Genomic DNA, 25,659 nt, shown 5'->3' with positions numbered 1-25,659 from the left:
AGAAGCTGCTGTTGTTTCTTGGCTTATTTGCACACCAAGTTCTGGTAGAAAGAAATATTATATGGACAGAAACTCTCTGAGCTGGTAGCTTCTAATTTGTCTTAACTTGGCAAGAGAAAAACACCCCCACCGGACCATCATTCCACCAACAAAGCCATGTGGCACGTGCCAGATGATTGGGTTAAAAACAATTTGGCTGAAAAGACAAATTGGTAGAAATCCAAAACTGGCTGCAAAACCATATTTCCAGTCTCCTGTTTTGCATCTTTTCTGGCATTGATGCTTACTTTACTTTATAACGTCGAGTCACGTAAAGAGACTAGTTCTGCATCTTTGGGAGGCATTGCTAAATGCAGAAAAATTTTTTAAAAAAACAACCCTGAAATGTATTTTTCAAAATGGTTATTGGAATCACCTAAGATCAGAAGTAAATTGTGATGTGTAACATGATACAGGTTGCAGCAAGCTGTTTAGCCCTAAGGCAGTAAATGCTGACAGGGCTTGGGAAGCTGTCTTATGTACTGTGAACTGGTTATGTGAGTGTAGAGCACCATGTGGAAGCTGATTTGGGGATTTGGTAAGATGATTACATATTTGGTTCTACTCATATTGAATTTGAGATAAGTCTGAATAGAATCTAGAGAAAGCTCTGAATGGAAAAATCAACTAGGAATATGTAAATGGGAAATGGAAAGCTTAAGAGCAATTGAGACTGGAGGAGATTTGAGAGACCATCCATGCAACGGTGAGACTGGGTAAGATTACCAGTGTAGAATATACAAGTGAGATAAAAGAAGGTTTGATGAGACTGCTAGCTTTGTACCTAACATCCACTCCTCTCTCTTCCTTGGTAAGAGAAGGCAAACTTTTAGCTGAGCGCATCAGCTCCTGAAATAAAAGACCACATTTCTCAGCTAACCATTGAGCTGTTGGTCACATGGTTAAGTTCCAGCCAATTATTTGTTAGTCATAAGTGTTGTATGGGACTTTAAGAACAGAGCACATCCTCTTTCCCCATTTGTCCTTCCTGTTGCTCAGAATGCAAAGGTCATGGCTGATACTAGAAATCATGTTGGTCATGAGATGGCCTTGGGAAAGTTCGTTGTTGTGGACCAAACAGTAGAAACATCGGAATTCCTGTTGACTTCCTGAGGCTGTTACATACCAGATCTGGATATTCTGTAACTAGGTTTTCTCTTATTGGAGAAAATAAATCCTTGTTTGTTTAAACCACTATAGGTGGGTCTTTGTTACTTTCAACTGAACATAATGTAACTAATGCAAACATGATCTAACTAATGTAAATGTAACTAATCTAACTAACTAATGCAAACATAGAACAAAATCTAATTTATGTAAAAAATAAAAGAAGTGCTAAAGAAAAAGACAAAGAAGGACAAATCAGAAAAGTAAGAGGAAGATTAGCACCGGGTGTATCATGAAACCAAGGAGGAAGGAAGATGGAAGGGGATCAAGTATTAAATGCTGAAGAATAAATGATTATATTTCTTTGTAAGTACCTTAAACTTATGAGGTAAGCAAATCTATTTATTAATGATAATGGAGTATACATCATTTATTTAGGATTTCAAAAAACCCAGAGCTTATAATTTTCTATTTTAAAAGACTTTATGATACATCTCTTAATTCTCTTTCAACTGAGGCTAATCTGAGCCACAAAACTTCATTAATTGTATTTCATGTTTAAGTTTGACAATAATGATATTATAAAATGGATAGTAGCAAAGAGACAGCAAAAAAACTCTGTGTGCAAAATGAAATTTAAAAGTCTCTAAAGAAGTTGGGATGCATGGGTGACTTAGTTGGTTGAGTGTCTGACTTGATTTTGGCTCAGGTCATGATCCAGGGTCATGGGATCAAGCCACACATCAAGCTCCTCGCTGAGCATGGAGCCTGCTTGGGATTCTCTCTCTCTCTCTCTCTCTCTCTCTCTCTCTCTCCCTCCCTCTGCCCATCTCCCCCACTTGCACTCTCTCTCTAAAATAAAAAAAAACACTTAAGAAAAATTTTAATAAAAAATAAAACTCTCTAAAGAAGTTAATGGTAGTGATTTCTAATGGATTCTGAATTATACAATAGTACTGGATTTTTTAAATTTCATTTTCGGTGTCTTTATTCTGAGACAGGAAATTTATATCCATCTTAATTACAATGTTCCTCATTATTGATCTGCTCTTATTTGTCTCAAAATATATAATGTTGCTGTATATTGGTTTGTATTAATAATACTACCATTACAGATTTATTTAGCAGGCAGAACAGCATTATTCTTCTCCTATCCCTTCTCCCAAATACTGTATCAACTCTGTATCTCCAAAATATGGATAATATGTAAGACAGATTCTAATCTTTTCCAGTCATTCTGGGATATTAGAACAATTCCTATTTTCAGCTAATAAGGACAGCTTAATCTAGCATCAAAATGTAAATCTTTCATCCAATTAAACCTTCTCCTACCCTCCAGCTTAGAATTGGCTCATGGCTTTAAACCAGTCATTGGGAAAAAGAGGGAGTGGGATACTCTGCTCTTTCACTGTCTTTTCTCTCCCCCCGCAAGCACACAATTCTTCTATCCTTGGCTCCTTTAGAACCAGGGGCAGAATAGACACAAGAAGTAAAGTGTGATGCTTTAACTAGTTGGTGCTGTTGACCTTACTGTCTCACACTGGGGATTCAAATGCTGACTTTCATGGCACACATTGGTGAATTCCCAGAGATCTCCACTTGCCCTGGTTCTTGACCTAGGTAATTTCTTCTCCAAATGATCTCTTGTGATACCCCATCAGCTTTTATCCCTAGTGATAACCCACCATGGCCTTGTTCTGCCAGGATTCCCTTACCCCAGTGGAAAGCCTTTGGGGTTGAAGCCCTTTAGGAGTGGCTCCCATGTGGCCACTCTACCACCCGTTCTCCCAGAACTGGAATTTTGGTTCCCCACCAAATGGGGAACATTTGGTGTCTTTGTTCTGCCCAGTCCTACTGCTGTCCTCTCCCCTTACCTTGCCTTCTTGGGCTACTCTGGTTTCTTATTCACATGTGCCCCGAAGCCCATGGGAGCACACATGAGTTTGACCCCAAAGCTTATTTGTGAACATTCTGCTCGTGGAAGCATTTGGCAAATGATGAACCAAGAGATGCGAGGTCAGCCCCTGTTCTGGCAGATAACCCTAGTCTCCAGGAGTACTTCTCTTGAGACTCCCAAATGAACTTAGGGGACATGTAACTTGTATCTTTCCTCACATGGAGGGTAGGGGAAATGCCTTCTCTACTATGAATTCTATGCAAATATTTCTTTTCCCAGGAATTGTTAGTTTGATTTTACACAGTGTGTTGGGGGTGAAGGTCACAGGACTAGATCGGATAGTTCTCAGCAAGTCATGCTGGGATATATCCAGTGATTATAGAATGTAGAGGAATTACCCATTATCTTCAGCTTTGTATTTTACCTGAAATGTCAAGGCAACAGAAAACATTCTATTCTTGTGTTTGAACGTGTGCAGTAATTTTTATAGGTTACATATAAAAGGAAGAGGTTGAATTAGTTCATCTTTCTAAAGTCTCTTCTGTCATTAAAATATGCTGGGACTTACCTGAATTCCTTTATTTGGGGGTCTAGCTTCTTGAGAAAGTTTTTAAAAATCAAGAAATAGGGGCGCCTGGGTGGTGCAGTCGGTTGGGCGTCCGACTTCAGCCAGGTCACGATCTCGCGGTCTGTGAGTTCGAGGCCCGCGTCAGGCTCTGGGCTGATGGCTCAGAGCCTGGAGCCTGTTTCCGATTCTGTGTCTCCCTCTCTCTCTGCCCCTCCCCCGTTCATGCTCTGTCTCTCTCTGTCCCAAAAATAAATAAACGTTGAAAAAAAAAATTAAAAAAAAAATCAAGAAATAACCCTTAAAAGGCTTCAGAACAAGTAAAAATTGTATTTAAAAACACACATACAGTGTGAGTACTTTATTTAGTAGGAGATTCCCTTGGGTCATTCCTCAGTGCCTAATTACTCTGGCTCTGTCATATACTACTCAGATTAAGTCATTAAAGTTATTGTTCTTTTGTCGCAAATAACTTAAAGTGCTTATCAATTGGGATGCTATTAGTTACAAGCAACCAAAAATCTAACTCGAATAGATTTTTAAAATAAAGAAAATGTACTGTCCATGTAAGTGACATGTCTAGAGGCTTCAGGCAAAGTTTGGCCCAGGTTCTCACAAAGGACCTAGTTTCTTTTCTTTTTCCTTGCATGGTTTTGACTTTATCTTAAATATGACTTTCCTTACTGTTGTAAGGAGTCTTATCAAAAGCACCTGACACTTAAATATCTCCTCATTTATGTCCACTGGGCATCTTTTTTGCTAACTCCTAAGAATGAGAGAGGAAACTTTTTTCTTAAAAGCTCCCAGAAAATTCTCTTAATAGCTCAATCAGAACTGACGAGGTCATGTTCTACACTTCTTCATCAATAACTCTATACGGGAAAATGGGGTGTTCTAATTAATTTCAGTCTGGGTCTACTCTGAAACCAAAGTTTAGGATCAATTCTACCCAAAACATATGACTGGAAATTTGGGAAGTTGTTAGGAAGGAGGAAATAAAGATTGGATGATGAGAAGCACCATGTGTTCTCAAAATATGGTAATATCTTATAGAACCTAAGGACAGAAATGTTCTGGACCTCAAAAAGGAATGGAATTAGTAACAAGAAGATCATTGTGAATCCTTGCATACTTTTCATTGCCTCTTGTTTCTCCTTCTCATTAAGCATATACTTTACATAGGACTTAGAGGACAGGCCATATAATGTGCTTAGATAACAGCTTCTCATAGCTCCCAAGTTCATGTATTACAATTACAGACTCACAGAGAATTTAACACTCACTAGGGTTCCAGACTCCACATTACCTGGGAGAGACCACTGATTAGCCTACTTGGAAGTCTGCCCTTCATGTAGTCAACTGTTAACAGGCACCAGGTATTATAAGCAAACTTTGCTTCTTCTAGGAACCTGCTCCTGTATATCAGAGAGGAGTTAAGGTGACCACAGGCAGGTAGGCAGCCTTCACACAATGCATCTACCACAGGTAGTAACTACTCGAGATGGGCACATCACTACAACCTGGCAGCAACAAGAGAAAGTAAAAGAATTTACGAATCAGATACAAAAATTTAAGAGTATCGAAATGCCTCAAGACAGTTCCACATGTCCATATTCATGTTGATAATTCTGAGTCATTAATGTGACACTAGGTTCACTCTATTCTAGTTAAATTGAAATTTTACCCTTGTGGAATAATGTGTGGCCATTATCATCCAGTTAATATAACCTACAACTACCCTATTCTGTCTTTTGTGGTTTCCTTAACCTCTATACATTATCAAGATTAATTAAGATTCCCTTCATTGTGTGTATCTACAGTTATTCTTTTTTATAATTGTTTCAATGTTAATTTAGTTTTTAAAGAGACAGTATGAGCCGGGGAGGGGCAGCGAGAGAGAGAGAGAGAGAGAGAGAGAGAGAGAGAGAATCTGAAGCAGGTTCCAGGCTCTGAGCTGTCAGCACAGAGCCCAACATGGGGCTCGAACTCATAAACTGCCAAGATCATGACCTGAGCCAAAGTTGGAGGCTTAACCAACTGAGCCACCCAGATGCCCCTACAGTTATATGTGATACCAATTCTGAACGACTACAGTTGTTTATGACATGAATTCCTTTAATAAATATTTCCCCCTCACTAAATAGAGATGCTTGATTTCCCTTCTCACTAAATAGTTTGCTTGCTTTCTTCCATAATGTATGCAGTTTTATTTACATAATTTTGACTGAAGTGATGTAGGTGTATGTTATTTATCTTAGTTCCCAGAGGAGAACTTGCTATCATACAGTTTATAGATACCATTACTCTAAAGTTTTGTTCATAAAACTGAATAATCTACTGAATGCTTTCTCAGTGCTGAAGTCTGATTCACTTGAGAAGTAATGCCATGTCTGCGCTAAAAGACCCTCAAGCACGTAGTACTGGAATAAAGTAACAGATATTTATTACCAGAGAAACCAAAATAAATTACACTCATTTATCAGTGTGTCAGGAATGCTGAGAAGCTAGATCCAGGACCACCTCCCTTGAGCCTCTGTCCTGTATTTCCTTAATTTGTTCTAGACTTACGTACTCTTCTGGAGAGAGGACATGGTTAAGAATGCAAACTCGATTCATAAATCATGGTAGCAATTCAGAACATGGGTTGATTAGAATCCAATGTCTTTCACAGGGAAACTCTGAGAAAATTATTTACCTTCCCTCACTCATTTTTCTCCTTTATGCAAGAGTAATAATGATGATGATGATGATGATGATGATGATGATACCCACCTCGTAGGGTGGCTATACAAATGCAGTGCCCATATTCAGTACACTCCCTTTATAAATTTCCCTTCCTTTTATATTTTTTCTTTTCTTTTAGGGAAAGAAAACCATTTTATTATTGAAGAAGCATTAAACCTAAATGCACATCACAGGCAGTATGCAAAAGATTGCATAGACAGAAAGAAATCTCACCCCCAGTTACATGCATGTCTTCAACATGAACAATAAGTAGTCCTCAAGACAGTTTGATAGTACCATTTGTCACACATAGTTTATCCTAACTTTACCTGGTAATTAGAGTGACCACCTGTGTTAGTTAATTGACTTTATCTGAAGAAAAAGATAACTTCTCATCTTTATGACAGCAGGTAGTGCTGTATCTTGGAATAAGGCACCCATCTAAGCTAGGTTCCTCTCCTCCTACAGAAACTGGGAGACAGATGCTTGCTTCCTCCTATCTGCCTTAAATTACCCAGCAGTTTGATCTTTTCTTTTCAGTATTTTTTAAGGAAGTTCAACTTAAAAAAAAATTGAGATACAGGGTTGCCTGGGTGGCTCAGTCATTTGAGCATCTGACTCTTGATTTTGGCTTAGGTAATGATCTCACAGTTTGTGAGGTTGAGCCCCTCATTGCATCGGGCTCTGTGCTGACAGTATGGAGCCCGCATGGCATTCTTTCTCTCCCTCTCTGTGCACCTCCCCCCCCCCCGTGTGTGTGTTCTCTTGCTCTCTTTCTCTCTCAAAATAAATAAATGCACATTTAAAAAAATAAAATGAAAATTGGGGTATAATTGACCAATACCATTATATTAGATTCAGGTGTGCAGCATAATGATATTTGTATACATTGTGAAATAATAACCACAAGGCTAGTTCTTTCCATCTTAGTGAATCTTTATATACCAATGTAAGATATCTGGAAAATCTCACCATACCTGAATATCACCTCATTCTTGTTTCCATTTTCAAATATTTCTCAACACTTTTCTGGAACCACTTATCTTAGTGAAATCCTAAGTCTCTTGGTCAGTTCAGGTTTCTTTCTAAGGAACAAAGGCCACATTCCTTGTTAGTGACTGGTGCTTTCTTCTGATCTAAAGAAGAAATTGCAGACCTATTTTTTATCTCTCTCTTCTGGAAAATGCCTAGTAATCCTTTGGTGCTCATTAAGGATGAAATGGTAGTCACAGTTTGAATTAATGACTGAGCTGTGGCCGTGTGTAAAATGCTTACCCTCCTTTGCCAGTACCTGTATTTACAGTGACAAACTCCTAAAAGCATAGCAAAGCAAACCTTATATCCACATTATAATAGCAGATGCTTAGATATAATGGAATAAGGCCACTGCCTCTGAGGGCAGCAGCTGGAGCCTGTCAAAGCCAGTTTAAGGGGTCTGACTCACAGTAAGAAGAATCACAACACAGAGATCAAAATCTCAAGGGCATTTATTTATAATAAAGAGGGAAATTACCAAGCAGAGTGGAAGCACTTCTTACCCACAGGGCAGTAGCGTCCTTTCAAGCTCAGAGACCCCCTTACTTTGCAGTAGTGACAACACTATCTGAAGGGGTTTAGTTCTAAGAAATACCTCATCATTATAACTTTGTGCTTCACACCCAAAGGAGGCTGAAGTGGAATGTATGACCTCTGAGTCTCTATTTGGATATACACATCACAGCACCATGTGTTAAGTGGTATCTCATAGTAAAGAGGATTTTGACAGAATCCAAGACAGTCCTATTTATATAAACACTGATGTGAATATAGATTTACAAGTGTGAATATCACCAGAATTTAAGTTTAAAAGTGGAAAGGGGAAAAAATCATGGGGAAAGACAAATTTCTGAAGCACAATTTATGGAATGCTTTTAACCACTAATACTTTCTAGTCTAAAACCAGCAAACCCATTGAGCAGTTTCTTTAACTGCACTGCCCCCTGGTGGTAACATGACTTAGTCCATTGGCAGAACGAGGCAGATCAGGGTGCCTGGGTGGCTGGCTGTCGGTTAAGCTTAAACTCTTGGTTAAAGCTCTTGATTTCAGCTCAGGTCACAATCTCACGGTCAGGGGATTGAATCATGTGTCAGGCTCCAGGTTGAACACGGAGCCTGCTTGGTATTCTCTCTCCTCTCTCTCTGCCCCTCTCTCCCACTAGCTCCTTCTCAAAATGAATAAACATCAAAAATAAAGAAAAATAAAGAAAAAATAAAGAGGCAGGTTGGGAGTGAAGGAAATAGATGAAAGGCTGTAACAGGCAGGGGCAAAAGGTCAGATAAGAAATAAAATAGAAGTTTCTTGGAAGAGTGGTCAGAAGATCCTGCCAGTGGGATGTTGGGGAGAGATCCCCTGGCCCCTTGTAGGAGCTGCTTTTGACCATCTGTGTTGGTCAGCTCTCTTGAATTCCCTAGGACAAACAAGATTATGCTTGTTTTGTTTTGTTTTGCTTTGCCTTGAAGCCCCGTGCAGGGTAGGTGTTATGATACCAAGTCACGCTTAGCCACCACTACCCTGTGCTCCCTATCATCTTGGAGAAATGTGGCCTAGGAAATTGGATGACACTACTCCTCAAAAATACACTTGGCAGAGGAGATGGCAGAATAGCTCAGTAGCCCAGAAGAAGCCCCTGTGCAGAGCATTTGACTCTTTTTACTACTTTGGAGGCTAAGCCAAAGAAGGGCCTTGGTGCTTGTTTATAATTTATGTCTATCTAATTTCAGTGAGGTGAGGAGGCCTATAATGAATATCACATTTAGAAGATGTTTGAGAAATAAAGAAAGAAAACTAGAAACAATGCTGAGGAACACAGAAAGTGCAGGGACTGTGGCACAAGGCAATTGTCACAACTGAGCATTCCATTCAGTTCTGAATTTCCTCCTAGCTAAGGAAAAACTAGAAATACAGGAACTAATGTAGTTTGCATTGCATGAAAGGAGACAATACAACTGTCCTTCAGAGATACATAATTTCTGTAACTGGATGGAGGTATTGGCTAATACTGTGGTGTTAATCATTTTTCAACATATAAATATATCAAATCAACATGTTGTATACCATAAACTCACACAATGTTATATGTCAATTACATCTTAATAAAGCTGAGGCAAAATTTGAAATGTTTTCACATACATAGTTCCTGGCATAAAATTGAAAGAGGAGTTTATCCTAGAAATTCTAGACTCATAAATAAACACCAAATTGAAAGATCCAAATGCATAGTTGATTCTCTTCCATGGCAGCTTGTAGACCTGTCGCTATATCTCGTTTAGTACTAGAGGTGATGAATAGTTCCCATTTGTCAGTGATTCCTAAACTCTGGTGGGACCCCTAGTGGGCCATGGAGTTATTGCAAAGTGTTCATGAATCTAGACTAGATGCATAATTTCAGGAGTGAAAAAATAATCTTTTGTGCAAGTGTACTAATATTTTTCAAAAAATATGATGACTATAACTGGTAAAATACAAAGTTATGTAAAATAACTACTGAATTCACACTAGCTTTTGGTTATTATGTATTTTCTTAATCAGATTCTGCTAACAATACAAATGTTAAAACTTGGTATTACAAGTAGGTCCTTATGCTTGACAAAGTTGTAAACCATCACTGGTACAGACCGTCTAGATGGTGTTACTGCTCTGAGCAGAGAGGGCAGACTCCCCACCCCCACCCCCACTTCTTCCCCAGTCACTACTCAGTAACTGTTTTTCATGTTCTGAGATGAGCTCCAAGAAAGGCACCCATGTGCTCAGATGCTCTGGGCTTTGTTCAGTAATCAGCTTTGTGGTTTTAGGAGGCCCAAAAGAACTTCAGGGCTTTCCACTCCGAGCACTTTGTTCAGGAAGCTTAAGAGACTTGTTGTGGTTTCAGAAATGACATGCTTGAAGTTTCTGGAGTTGGCACAAACTACTGCTCCTGCTCAAATGGATGGTAGGAAGAGAGGCAGCCATAGGGGCTGGCGGCCCAAAAACCGAAGCTGTGGTTGTCTCCACAGACAACAACTCTTTAGCAAGCTTGCAATTGCTCCATACCCCTTTCATGTGGGCAAAGAAAGAACTTTATCAGACAGAGTCTCTGTTCTCTTGAAACACTAGGGTGAGAGGAGAGGAAGTTGGGCAATAGACCAGGGCAGAATTTTCAACAGGGAAAATCACGTTTCTGTTGAGTTCTTCCTTATCACAGGGGCAACTCCACACCCCTGGATATGTCATGCATGCTTGCATGCTGACTGATGCTCAGACTGCAACATGAGGCCCCCCCCCCAAGAGGAAAATGCAGAGCACTCTGAAGCTAACCTGACGTCTTAAGCCACTGTGTTCCGGATTGCCTGGCTTGGCTTGGCTATTTAAGGGCAGAGGCCAATGGCTGCAAGATTTCAAAGCTAAAATGGGCATTGCAAACCCTTGTGAGAGAAGCAAAGTTACACAGTATTTCAGCCTTGTCTTCTGCCACAGTGCCATTAAACAAGCCATCCAATCACCACCCAAGGACAAACTGCCACATTTGTTAAGGAAAACACCAAGGTCACAAACTGTACATTTTTAGTTACAACTCTAAGGGCACATATAGACATATAAATTTGAGTACCTAGCCAAAAATGTCTTTCCCACTATTTATCTTATCTCCTCAGTTGTAACACTGAAAATTTATTTCTTTGAGTCAAGAGTGTTTTCGATCTCTTAGAATACAAACATTCTGGTGGGTATATCTGGTAGGATCAGAGGAAATGACTGGTATCGGAAGGTGGGGCAGAGTGCTGGGAAGGGGAACAGAATGATAAAAGAGAATAAAGAGTCAAGACAGATTGTGCTTACAGCTTGCAATGTTTGGAATAGAATCTGTAATCCATGGTTAGAAACCAGGTGGCTAAAAGCAAAATCACACCTGGACAGAGCTCCAAATTCTAGCTTGAGGCCCAAATTCTCAGCTCCCCCTCCTTTCCTGCCAAGACCTTCTCCCCTCTGGCTGACTTAACCTCAAACTTCAGACTCTTTTCTTACTTCCTTTGCTCCAGCAAACCTGCCATATAATAAGCACTGAACCAAGGAAATGTTCACTCACAATCTTGACTCTTCAGGTAAGGAATTCGACTTCTGTTTTCTCTTGTAAAAGGGGGCTAGTGCCATCATGGTTCCCTGATGCTAAAATAACAAACAAAAAATGTATTTCTTTGAGTTTCTGAACTCTGGAAACATTTTTAAATGTGTACATTTAATATGGTAGTGTCTATATATATATATATATATATATATATATATATATCCCAAAAAGCTGTTACTAAATACTTGGTGTATCTTCTAATTAATGGCCCCATAGAACTAAAAACTATATATAGGGGTTTTTTTCTTTTCTTTTCTCTTTCTCACAAGTTAATGTGAGGAAATTAATGTGATAATTCTTAAGAAAACTTAACAGTATATCAAGGTAGACAAAAAAAAATGCTACGGGATTTTTTCTTAGAGGGCCTGCTATCTCTTGAATGATGGTTCAAATGATTCCCAATGACATCCTGTGTAACAGACACATGACACTCTTTCCTAAAGGCACAATTTATAAGGTTGGGTTCTATTAGTGGAAAACTCTTATATCATAAAAATGTCCTGACCATTGGGGTGCCTGGATGGCTTAGTCAGTTAAGCGTCTGACTTGATTTTGCCTCAGGTCAGAGAGAAAGCAAGCAGGGGAGAGGCAGAGAGAGAAGGAGAGAGAGACTCCCGAGCAGGCTCTGCCCTGTCATCTTAGAGCCTGACATGGGGCTCGATCCCACAAACCATGTGATCATGACCTGAGCCAAAACCAAGAGTAGGACATTTAACCAACTGAGCTATTCAGGTACCCTATGGAGTTCTTAGTTACTCCAAGACTTGTTAAGGTATGGTGACTGCTTTAGTAATGAAGGCTTTTGGGCTCCTGGCAGATGAAGAAAGAGGAAGATTTGGGTACAAACCAACCATGTGGTACCTCTCCATGATACCAGGTGAATGGCTCCAGCTCTTCTTCCTGGTCTATTCTTTAGAAAATTTTTATATAGGAGGTATTTTCTCTCAAGTATTAGACTTCAGGATACATGGTGTCAGGGCCCCTGGGGTTCTGACTATGGTCAGTATTTTCAGATTCCAAGAATCTGACTTTCTCAAAGTTAGGTGTAAAATCTTGGCAATCAGGATTCAAACTTAGAACCACTGGCCTGTGTCCTCTGGGGATAAACATATTTTTGCAGCCAAGTAGGGATATTAAATATTAGATATTGAATTAGACATTCAACAAATATTTGTTGAATAACTACTATGTGCCAAGTTCTATACTAGGCATGAGATATGCAAAGATGAATACATGCTCTTACAAACTAATAGGAAAATATGATAAGGACATGATCTAGAAATTCACAGAAGGTAATTCCAAATGGTCAATAAACACCTTAAATGTGTGTGATTCACTAACAATTAAAAATATGTAAGTTTAGAGTCACTATGGGGAGCCCGGTGCTGCTAGATGCAGGTGACCATGTGGCAGCTGCTGGCTCGAGCCAGTGGGCCACTCCTGTGAGTGCCGCTGTCAGATTCTTGGGCAGCCCCACCTGCTAGTGCTGGACTATGGATGCTGCTCCTGGTGCCAACTCTTGAGGATGTTTCCATTCTTGAAAAGCCCAAGATTAAATTTGTTGAAAGGGCAACATCTGTGTGTGCCAAAAGTGAGAGGAGAACTTAAAAGCGACATATGAGGACCTTCTACTGAAGCTACTGAGTTCACAGAAGGCAGTTGTGCAATCTTGGCACTGGGTGGTGGTCACCTCCATTGGAGCCATTTTGAAATGATGCACCTGACAATGTACTGCTCTGTGGATCCCAAGAACATATTTGCCTTATGAAGAGTACTAGCCCCTTTTCAGCCCATCACCTGCAAGGGTATGACACACATGGGAGCCAAAGGTGCCATTGATCATTACATGACTGGCCCATAATAGAGATGGGTGGGCATTGTGAATTCAAAGAGGTACAAGGCTTACTTGACCAGGTGCCCACAAGTTGTCCTTCTGAGCAAAGGCCATGATTGTGTGACTCTAGAGAAGATGTGGAAAGATCAAGAGGAATGAGAACAGAACAACTAAAACCCCTGGACCTTTGAGCGTATAGCCACTGCCAATGTACTGGGGATATGGGAAGTCCTGAGCCCCTATAACTTGACCCAGAAGGCACAGTTCTGGGGCAAGTCCTATATGCCTGAACATGTGTAGTGAGAATGTGAGAAATAAATGTACGAAGGCTACTGAGAGAGAAAGAATCTACGTCTTTAATACCCTCAGCCTACCCTTAAAGTCTTTGGGTAGTTCTAATGTCTAACCAAGGTGCAATATATGAGTAAATGATTTCTGAAAATTTGTACAACATATGTGGATTTTTTTATATCTTTTTCAAGTTTTTATTTATTTTTTTTTCAACGTTTATTTATTTTTGGGACAGAGAGAGACAGAGCATGAATGGGGGAGGGGCAGAGAGAGAGGGAGACACAGAATCTGAAACAGGCTCCAGGCTGGGAGCCATCAGCCCAGAGCCCGACGCGGGGCTCGAACTCACGGACCGCAAGATCGTGACCTGGCTGAAGTCGGACGCTTAACCGACTGCGCCACCCAGGCGCCCCACAAGTTTTTATTTAAGTTCCAGTTCATTAACATGCAGTGCAATATTAGTTTCAGGGATAGAATTTAGTGATTCGCCACTTTCATACAATACACAGTGCTCATCACAAGTGCACTCCTTAATCCCCATCACCTATTTAACCCATCCCCCCTGCCCACCTCCCCTCCAGCAACCCTTGGTTTGTTGTCTATAGTTAAGAGTCTGTTTTCTGATTTGCCTCTCTCTTTTCCCCTATGTTCATCTGCTTTGTTTCTCAAATTCCACATATGAGTGAAGTCATATGGTATTTATCTTTCCCTGACTAATTTATTTCATTTAGCATAATACTCACTAGCTCCATCCACATCATTAAAAATGGCAAGATTTCATTCTTTTTGATGGCTGAATAATATTCCAGTGTGTGTGTGTGTGTGTGTGTGTGTGTGTGTGTGTGTGCGTCACATCTTCTTTATCCATTCATCAGTCAGTGGATATTTGGGCTTTTTGCATAATTTGACTATTGTTGATAATGCTGCTATAAATATTGGGGTGCATGTATCCCTTTGAATCAGTATTTTTGTATCCTTTGGATAAACACTTACTAGTGCAATTGCTGGATCATAGGATAGTTCTGTTTTTAACTTTTGGAGGAAACTCCATACTGTTTTCCAGAGTGGCTGCACCAGTTTGCATCCCCACCAACAGTATAAGAAGGCTCCCCTTTCTCCATATCCTCACCAACACCTGTTGTTTTTTTGTGTTGTTAATTTTAGCCATTCTGACAGGTGTAATGTGATATCTCATTGTAGTTTTGATTTGTATTTCCCTCATGATGAGTGATGTTGAGCATCTTTTCATGTCCCAAAAGAAGAAGAGAGAAAAGGGGGTGGAAGGTTTATTTGAGGAAATTATAGCTGAAAAGTTCCCTAATCTAGAGAAGGAAACAGACACCCAAATCCAGGAGGCACAGAGAACTCTCATCAAAATCAACAAAAGCAGGCTACCCAAGACATGTTGTAGGTAAATTTTCAAAATATAGTGATAAAGAAAAGATCCTAAAAGCAGCTAGATAAAAGAAGTCCCTAACTTACAAGGGAAGACCAATAGGGCTAGCAGCAATCTCTCCATAGAAAAATGGCAAGCCAGAAGGGCTTGAATTCAATGTGCTGAATGGAAAAAATCTGCAGCCAAGAATACTCTGTCCAGGAAGGCTATCATTCAGAATAGGAGAGAGAAAGAATTTCCCAAATAAAAACTAAAGGAGTTTGTGACCACTTAGCCAGCCCTGCAAGAAATATTAAAGGGCACTCTTTGAGTGGAAAGGAAAGACCAAAAGCAACAAAGACTAGAAAGGAACAGAGAAAATCTCCAGAAATAATGACAAAACAAGTAATAAGATGGCACTAAATACATATCTATCAATAATTACTGAATGTAAATGGACTAAATGCTCCAATCAAAAGACATAGGGTATCAGGTGGATTAAAAAACAAAAAAAAACCACAAGACCCATCTATATGCTACCTGCAAGAGACTCATTTTAGACCTAAAGAAACCTGCAGATTGAAAGTGAGAGAATGGAGAACCATCTATCATGCAAATGAATGTCAAAAGAAAGCCAAAGTAGCAATATCAGACAAACAAGATATTAAACCAAAGACTGCAACAAGAGATGAAGAAAGGCATTATATCATAATAAAGGGGACTATCCAAGGAGACATAACAATTGTAAATATTTATGCCCCCAACTTTAAACAACTCAAATATATAAAACAATTTATATCTGCTGATTTTTTAAAGTGCATTATATTTACATTAAATAGAATTTGAAAATTACCTCAGGAAAAAAATAAGTTAAAATGAGAAGTCACTTCACTCACATGAGGACTTTAAGAGACAAAACAGATGAACATAAGGGAAGGGAAACAAAAATAATATAAAAACAAGGAGGGGCACAAAACAAAAGAGACTCATAAATATGGAGAATAAACTGAGGGTTACTGGAGGGGTTGTGGGAGGAGGGATGGACTAAATGGGTAAGCGACACTAAGGAATCGACTCCTGAAATCATTGTTGCACTATATGCTAACTAATGAGAAGTCATTTTTTATTTTATTTTTTTTATCTGTTTGACAAAGGCTAAAAATAATGGTTATATCCAGTGTTAGAGTGTGGATAACTTTCCTATACTGTTGATGAAATACCACTTTTCTAGAGGAGTTTGTCAGTATGTAACAAAATAAAAATGTTTATCTTAACCTGATAATTCCCATTTTGGAAATGTAAATAAAGGCAGTAATACAAAAGCTCAAAGATGTGTATTCAGATTTTCATTGGAGTATTTTTTATAATAGTGGTTTCATATAAGTCTTATTTACAGTAGTATTAAGTAATTTACAGTATATCCTTTGGGTGGATTGCAGTGCAGTTGATTATGTATTCCTATGTTGTTAGGTATCCATAATATATCATCAAGTGAAAATAACAGAATACTAGAAACAAGCTCATCCTATTTCTGTTTTTAAAAAGTATACATACTTATACACATACTAAGAAATTAAGAAAGATCCTCCAAGATGATTAACATGGACTGATCTTTCATATATTTTTTAGGCTTCTCTGTAGTTCTCTAATTTTTTTTGCATTGAGATTTAGTTACTTTTATTATATGCAAAAAAAGTATTGAAATATAAATATCAAACACTCTTTCCTCAAAGATATCACATTTGTATACACAGGCAAAATTTTTCAAGCTGCAGTAAAAGTAGTTTAATAATTCTAGAATTGGCAGAATTGGCAGAGCTAAGTTGTAAGTTCACCTCTCTTTTCAAAGCCCAGTTCCAGGAAGGGGATCCAGACAAGTCTTACTTTCTTGTCCTTCAGTGAGCCAGCCTCTCCAGTCCTTTTCTCAGCATTTTCCTGCTTATAGTAAATCAGATCCAGGTGATGTCATTTTCTTGAGCAGGAGAAGAACTAAAATTAATTAGGAGGTTCCTAAGTTCCAAGCACTCTGTTGGACACTTACATATTCTCTACTGGTAAGGTGTTAATAAAGTAACTGGCCTCAAATTAACAGGGCCATGATTCAAATCTAGTCCTATGATTCCAAAAGCCATGCTATTTCCATGGGTTCCTCTGTGTCTACTTTTGTGTATTTGTGTGTTCATCAACATATAGATTCTTGCTTTAGTGTGAAAGTTTGTGCCTATATACCTGCACTTAATTGGGTCTTCCTTAGAAGAGGCCTATAGTGGGAACTATTCTCTCATGCCCTAGCCTTTTTAACTGGCTAGAGACCTGCACACTCCAACCACCTACCCATCCATCCATCCATCCATCTATCCATCCATCCATCCATCATCTCCATTTATCCATCCTTCCATCTAGTATTTGTTAAGAGCAAATAGCTTACAGTTTAAAAGCATGTTCCATAGAACCAAATTGGCTGGGTTCAAATCATAACTCTACCATTTACCAACTATGAGACCATGGACAAATCACTTAAATACTTGTGCCTCCTTTTTCTGTAAACTGGGGATAATAACAGTACTTACCTCACAATATTGTGCACATTAAATTAATCAATCTAAAGTACTTAGAGCCATGCCTGGAATATAATAAATGCATTTCCATAATGATTAATATCATGTGCCAGGCACTGGACTTGATAGTAAATTTCGAAATGGAACAAAATAGGTTTTCTGCCTTGAAGACTAGCTTATAGTCTAGGGGCAGAGACAGGCACACCTATGGCCATAAACACAGAGTTCTTTGGGGGCAGCACTGGAGAGGGTTGGCATCAAGGAGGCTTGCCAAGGAAGAGATTGTCTAATCTGAAGTCAACCAGTTAAAGGCAGGGAAAGGCAAGAGTGTGTGGCAAGCTTGAGGTACCCAAGTGGTTCAGAACAACTGAGGGGCAGAATGCCAGAGGGGTGTGGGAGAGATGGAGCAGGAGAGGGGAGGTTAGCTGGCTCTTGCTCTCTGTCAACTTTTATAGAAGTTCTTTAAATTTTGTGGAGCTGACTACAGTCCTTCCCCTTGACTTGCATTTAAACCTTTTTGCCTGTTATTGCCCTTAATTAATAACAACACATCAGACCTGAAGATCAGGTTGGAGGTCATGGGTAAAAGCTCTCCTTTCATCATGCTTTCAGTTTCTGGGGTGAAATGACTGAGTGTTTCAGCTATGCCAGTGTCTGGAAACTTTATCACATTTATAGGCTCAGACTGTGGAAGTGGGATTAACAGCTTTGAGGAAAAGTGACTCCCCCAGCCATCATTTGACAGACTTTTTGGGACCAGCTGTCTCCCAGTACAGAGAAAAAGGACATATACTGGGCCCACACTCCTGCCTTCAGTGGAAATCATAGCATGCCTGGAAGACTGGCCAGTTTTATTTTACAGTTCTTATATTGTCTTTCTCAACAATAATTATCTACCAAGAAAAGAACTTGAATGCTGAAATTCCCACTAACCAGGATTTTATAACTGTCTTGACTATTCTCAAGTATACTATTCTCCCTCTATTTCTTTGTTTGCCTTAAAGTATCAAGTATTAAAGTGTTTTTTATTAATCATTTTTGTATTTAAATTTTTTAAATATTGGGGTGCCTCAGCGGCTCAGTCAGTTAAGTGTCCGACTTTGGTTCAGGTCATGATCTCGTGGTTTGTGAGTTGGAGCCCCATGTTGGGCTCTGCGCTACCAGCTCAGAGCCTGGAGCCTGCTTCGGATTCTGTGTCTTCCTCACTCTCTGCCCTTCCCCCATTTGTGTGCTCTGTCTCTCTCTCTCTCTCTCTCTCTCTCAAAAATAATTAATTAAATAAAATATTAAATAAAAAAATTTTTTTTAATTTAATGTTTATTTTTATTTTAGAGAGAGAGAGAAAGCGACAAAGCATGAGCAGGGGAGGGGCAGAGAGAAGAAGACCGAATGCAAAGCAGGCTCCAGGCTCTGAGCTGTCAGCACAGAGCCTAACACAGGGCTTGAACTCACAGACAGAGATCATCACCTGAGCTGAAGTTGTACACTTAATTGACTGAGCCACCCAAGCACCTCATTATTAGTCTGTTTTAACTAATGCCTATTCACAAAAATTATGTATTCTTAATTTTTGTCTTTAATCAGTGCATTTTCTCAGTGAAATATGTGTCTCTCTTTCAATTTTGAGATTCTCTTTGAAAGTAATGTAAAGGAATGCATGGGTGGCTCAGTTGATTAAGCAACCAACTTCAGCTCAGGTCATGATCTCACAGTCCTTGAGTTGGAGCCCCACTTCAGGCTCTGTGCTGAGGGCTCAGAGCCTGGAACCTGCTTCAGATTCTGTGTCTCCCTCTCTCTCTGCCCCTCCCCTGCTCACACTGTGTTGCTGTCTCTCAAAAATAAACATTTAAAAAATTAAAAAAAAAAAAGTAACATAAAGATGCTTGCAGGGCACCTGAGTGGCTTGTTTGGTTAAATGTCCAACCCTTCATTTCATCTCAGGTCATGATTTTATGGTTGTGAGGTCAAGCCAGTGTTGGGCTCTGTGCTGAGCATGGAGCCTGGTTAAGATTCTCTCTCTCCCTCTCCCTCTTCCCCTCCCCTGCTTGCTCTCTCTCTCTCTCTCTCTCTCTCTCTCTCTCTCTCTCAAAAAAAGAAAAAAATGCTCACTGGACTGGTTACCAGTTTCCAGAGAAGGTTCAAACCTCGTTACCTGTATCTTCATGAGCATTTCTGTAGGTCTGTCATAACATCTTCAGTGTTTCTCTGTCGGCTTCTGCTTGCTTTCTGTTTTTTGGTGTAACATCCTCTGTAGGGTATTTTTGGCAACAGGGCTTGTCTGAATCAGTCTCCCTTTCATTTCTGAGGCAAACCAGTGATTCATCTTTGTTACAGGATTTCACAAACACTGCTATACTGTTTTGTATCATTAAGGTTTGACTTAGAGAAACAGATCAAGGAGAATTATCTCACGGGCATTCAACTTTCCAGTTATGTCTTCACTGTTGCTCCTGTCAACAGTACCCGGAAGAGTGTGAGTGCAGGTGAAAGTCTCCTGGACCTGATTTTAATACCACCCCTGCTCAGGAGGCCACAGAATGTGTGAAGGAAGAAAGTGGAACTTGCAAGTGCATTAAAGAGTAATAAAATTATGTGTGTCCCGATGTACTATACTGAGGACATAGGATCTCCTATATTGTATTCCTGCCAAAAGGATGTAGTCTAATGATGATGGAAATAATCAGGCACATCCAAATTGTGAGATATTTTGCAAAACAGCTAGCTTAGGATTTTCAAAAAATGTCAGTGTAATGAAAAACAAATGATTGGGGAATTATCCTAGATTAGTTCTCAAAATGTGCCAGCAGCATCAGCATCACCTAAGAATTTATTGGAAATGCGGAATCTCAGCACAGCCTCCCTACCAGACTCAGAATCAGAATTTGGATTCACAAATCACGCCCAGGTGATTTGTGAGCACATTCAATTCTAAGAAGCTCTGACCTAATGTACAATTCATACTCAAATTTCCCCAGATGACCCAGTAATATCCCTTTTGGCTATTTCCCAATCCACCCAACTCCATATTTGAACCTAATCAAGTATCACACAGTGCATTTAGTTCTTAGATCTCTTTATCTTTTAATCTAGAACTGTGGCGCTCAAACTTTAGCATGCATCAGAATCACTTGGAGGGTTTGTTAAAAAACAGTTTGCTATCTCCTAAGGTGAAGGGAAAAAAAGCAAAAGTAAACTGTTGGGACTACTCCAAAATAAAAAGCTTTTGCACAGCAAAGGAAACCATCAACAAAACAATGGGAGAAGATATTTGCAAATGGTATATCCAGTAACAGGTTAATATCCAAAATATATAAAGAACTTACACAACTCAACACCAAAAAAAAAAATCTCATTAAAAGATGGCAGAGGACCTGAAAAGATATTTTTCCAAAGAAGATATACAGATGGCCAACACGCATGTGAAAAGATGCTTAACATCACTAATCATCAGGGAAATGCTAATCCAAACTACAAGGAGATGCCACCTTACACCTGTTAGAATGATTAAAATCAAAAAGACAAGAAATAATACATGTTAACAAGGATGTGGAAGAAAAGGAATACCCACACTGTTGGCAAGAATGTAACTTGGTATAGTCACTGTGGAAAACAGTATGGAGGTTTCTCCAAAACTTAAAAATAGAAATACCAGGGCACCTCAGTGGCTCAGTTGGTTAAGTGTTTGACTCTTGATTTCAGCTCAGGTCATGATCTCACGGTTCATGGATCAAGCCCCACATTGGGCTCTGTGTTGACAGTACATAGCCTGCTTGGGATTTTCTCTCTCTCTCTCTCCCCCTTCCCCACTCTCTCTGTCTCTCTGTCTCTCAGTAAATAAACTTTAAAAAATAGAAATACCATGTGATCCAATAATTCCACTGTTGGATATTTACCCAAAGAACACAAAAACACTAATTTGAAAAAAATATATGCACCCCTATGTCTATTGCAGCATTATTTACAATAGCCAACATATGGAAGCAAATTAAATGTCCATTGATAACTGAATGGATAAAGAATATTTGGTATATATATGCAATGGAATATTACACAACCATAAATATATGAGATCATGCCATTTGAGACATGGAAAGACATAGAAGGTATTATGCTAAGTGAAATAAGTCAGACTGGGAAAGACAAATACTGTATGGTTCCACTCATATTTAGAAACTAAAAAAGTAAAAGCAAATTAATAAACAAAAACCAGAATCAGACCCATAAATACAGAGAACAAACTGATGGTTGCCAGAGGGGAGAGGATAGGAAGAAGGGCAAAATGGGTGATGGGGAGTGGAAGATACAGGCTTCCATTCATAGAATGAATAAGATGGGAATAAAAGGCACAATATAGGGAATATAGTCAGTGATCTTGTAACAACATTATATGGTGACAGATCATAGCTACACTTGCGTGAACATAGCATAATGTATATACTTGTCAAATAACTATGTTGTATTTCTGAAACGAATGTAACATTATGTGTCAACTATACTCAAATAAAAAATAAAAGAAATAAAAAACAAGCTTAGATATCTTTACAGGATTCCAGGTAGATCAAAACAAATTCTATAAAATTTAGTGTTTTTTGTGGTGCCTTTGTCTTATCACTTCACACTTAAAAAAATAGGCCTCTTCCCAAGTGCATTTCAGAGACTATGTATTGAGCATCTGCAATAGGCACTGGATTCCAAGACAAAAAATAAAGACAAGATTGCTGCCTTCCAATGCACAGGGTATGGGGTGGGAAAATGTTGGGAATAGCTAGTCTATATCATAGCTCTGTGTGTCTGGTTTAAAGAAAAAATAGAATATCAAAACAAAGCACATTTATGAAATTCTTTGATTATGTTAACAATAAAAATAAAAAATCATAGGGGAAAAAAAAAAAACAGATTCCCCACCAACCCCATTCCTGCATACACCATCCAAGAGTTCCTAGAGGTGAGATGAGATGCTATTGGCCCTGGGACCACACTGTGAGTAGCAAATAATTAAATAATAGTATTAGCTCAATGTTAAATTTCTAAGTGTGATAATTATATTTGTAAAGGTAAAAAGCCTTTGTTTTTGGAGATTCTTGCTGAAGTATTTAGAGATGTAGTATCATGATATCTGTAAGTAACTCTCAAAAGATTTAATAAAATAAATAAATAGCTAGATGGATGGATCATGAATGCATAAATGAATGGATGGATGGGTAAATAGATGGATAGATTAATAGAGCAAACATGGCAAAATGTTAACAAGCAGTGAACATGGAAGAATAGTGAACATAGTGAACAAAAAAAATAGTGAGGTAACCCATAAATTGTGGGGGAGGAAAATTTCCTCAGCCCTTTTAGGTTCACTACCTGGGGCCTTGCATCTTATATTGACAAAAGACAGATTAACAGAAATAAAGGCATGCACATTTTATTTGATGTTAATTTTTATCAGGCATGGGTTTTTCTAGAAAAGTGAAGACTCAAAGAAGTGGATAGGGCTGAGAGCTTATATACCATTTTTTAAAAAGTCTATTTATTTATTTTGAGAGAGAGAGAGAAAGCACAAGTGGGGGGCAGAGGGAGAGTGTTGGGGGGGGGGTGGAGAGAGAATCCCAAGCAGGCTCCACACTGTTAATGCGGAACCCCATGCAGGGTTTGAACTCATGAACCATGAGATCATGATCTGAGCCCATGTCGGGTGCTTAACCAACTGAGTCACCCGTTTTTAACAAAGAATGAGAAATTACGGAGATATGACAAGACAAAGGAAAAGGTTTGGAGCTTCCAAGGGTGCCTGCCAAACTGTGCAAAAATAGATATATGGAGGAAACTAATGAGTCATAAGGGCTATCTCAGCAGGTTTGTTTGTACAAGTCCATCTTGGGGATAGGGGATTTATGGTAGCCCTTATTTCTCAGGACTTTCTCCCTTTAGTCAGGTAAGGAAATCTCTGGGAAGACTTCTTTATGTATCTGTTGATTCTCAAGTATCTTCAGCTCAAAATAATCTTTATGCCTAAGGAGTAGCAGGGTTCAGAACACACTAACCCAAAATATGACACCTTAGCATATTGAATATCTTAAGCTGGAGGAGTTTGAGAAATGGCAGGTGAAGGAAGGACTGTCTGAATTCCTTCATCTCTGCTGAATTAGGTCTTAAGACCTTTATGTGAGAGGTGTCCTCCTTATAACTGAAGGGAAGGAGTGTCCTTATCTCCAAAGATACAGAGACACTGAGAGAAGTCTGAACCCATAGGCCTTGCTGAGTTTCCCCCAATTTACCACCTTAATTCATACCATTTTGCCCTATTACATTTTCCCATGATTCTCCACATCAAACCTAATACAAAAACACTCAGGCTTAATCACTTCTTTTGATCTTGTTTCTTTATGAAGGTTCCCATGTCACATAAAACTTATATTACATAATTTATGTGCTTTTTCTGTTGATCTGTCTGGTGGCAGTCTAATTCACAGGATCCTAGCCAGTGAACATAAGGAAAGCTTTTTTTTCCCTCTCCTATGATGGCATATTTTGGAATGGCATAGTCTGATCTCCTTCAAAGCAAATGAAAAGTGTTTACATAGAGGTGGTAGCTCTTATTGTCCCTATTAACAGTACGCCAGTGTAGAGAGTGGGAAAAGCAGTCTTTGGGCAGGTTTGATCTGCACCACTAAGGCCACTGGATGAGCAAAGTACAGTACATGCTCAGTAACTGGCCCTTAGGATTTTAATGTGAAAAGCTGAATGAGAGCTGCTCTCATAGATAGTGTTTTGTGCCGTAAGGACCAAAAGTAGTCATGACCCTGTTGAACTGACTTTTTTTATTAATACTGTTTAAGTCTCTAGTCAGTCAACCAACATCTTTTACTATTCCTATGGGATGGTGGGAATATTTTACCCTTGCCCTCTGTGTCCAGACAGCCACCATCCCTAGGGGCCTACAGCAGGAAATACTTCAATCTCTGAGAGGGGTGGTTCAAAGAACCCTGGTGAAGGTGAGGAAGGAATGCAGATTCTGGTTCAGGTAATGCCAAACTAGAGATCTGTGGCCTGGGTAGAACTCTTAGGGCCTTTGGGATTCTGTTTTCTTGTATGTAGCCTGGCCATTGGACTGGAGCAGGAATTTTCAGACTTTGTGAAACCTTCAGACTTTGTGCTTTGTGGAACCTTCAGAGATTCTCTGAAGAGAATTCAGGGACTGCTGGAAGGAGTGAGGATCACCCTTTAGGGCTGGGGGACAGTCCCTCCCTACTCTGACCACACCTGTGAACCATACACCCATGCACAGCAAATGACAAAGTCCTAATGGGCAGTATAGGATCTCTGATGGTGGATGGGACACTGTCAGGAGAACTGGGGTGGCAGGGTGGGGACAGAATACAAAAGAAAGTAGAGTCCTCTTCTGGGACTGAGAAACACACAAGAAAGCCTCATTCTTGTCAACATTTGTTGAGTGCCTTCTAAGTTAGGCCAGGTGGTCTACATAAGGACTGAGAAGGAGGTGGAGGAAGTACAAGGTCCAACGTGACCACACAAGGCTTCATAGAGGAGATATTTTTCAGTTAGGTCCCAAAAAGGAACTGATTCTGAGACTGGTGTATGTCCTGCCTTTACCCTGCATACCAATGAGAGTAGTCTTTTCATGTTGCTGTTGTAAATGCCCTGTGAAGCTCTGTGCTTCAGGAAGAAATGCCAAGTAACCCCTAGCACCAGGCAAAATTTGTCATAAATTGTGAACCTAAAAGAACAGGTCACCTTTGTCAGACCATTTCTTGTTGCTTATATTTAGCTATAATTCTAAGCAAACAATTTTGCCAGTGAGCTGTAGTGTTTGCACTGACCATTATTCAGTTCCCACGTGTCCAGATGCTTTCTTAACAGCACCTCTTGCCATGGTGGACTGTCCCACCAGCCAGGTCCAGGTCTGTAGACTGTTTCCTGTTACTGTAAGACATGACAATGCCAGCTAAAATTTCTTGTGTTTAGCATCTGCCCTTGCCAAAAACCCTCACCCACAGTTACTGGCTACTTATTAGTCACCAATACATAAATTTTAGACTATTTCTTCGAAACATGTGAGTAGCATTGCATTTGCTATTTGTTTCAGGTTTGGTCCAGTAATTGGTCCTAGTTTACTAGT

At 39.4% G+C, this 25,659-nt stretch overlaps 1 long non-coding RNA gene and 1 pseudogene across 2 annotated transcripts in view; both read left to right on the top strand.

Moving 5' to 3' along the window:
* LOC125163953 (uncharacterized) overlaps nucleotides 1–25,659 on the top strand; it is a 145,307-nt gene that overhangs the window by 11,762 nt on the left and 107,886 nt on the right. For both annotated transcript variants that reach the window (XR_007151596.1, XR_007151598.1), the window contains exon 2: nucleotides 11,385–11,447. This is a non-coding gene — a long non-coding RNA (uncharacterized LOC125163953). The remainder of the gene's footprint in view (nucleotides 1–11,384; nucleotides 11,448–25,659) is intronic.
* LOC125163950 (39S ribosomal protein L16, mitochondrial-like) lies at nucleotides 12,875–13,604 on the top strand (annotated as a pseudogene).

Source organism: Prionailurus viverrinus, chromosome B1 (assembly GCF_022837055.1).
Source record: "Prionailurus viverrinus isolate Anna chromosome B1, UM_Priviv_1.0, whole genome shotgun sequence".
Lineage (NCBI taxonomy): Eukaryota > Metazoa > Chordata > Mammalia > Carnivora > Felidae > Prionailurus > Prionailurus viverrinus.
The sequence above is the reverse complement of the archived record's forward strand: the minus strand, read 5'-3'. Positions and strand labels throughout refer to the sequence as shown.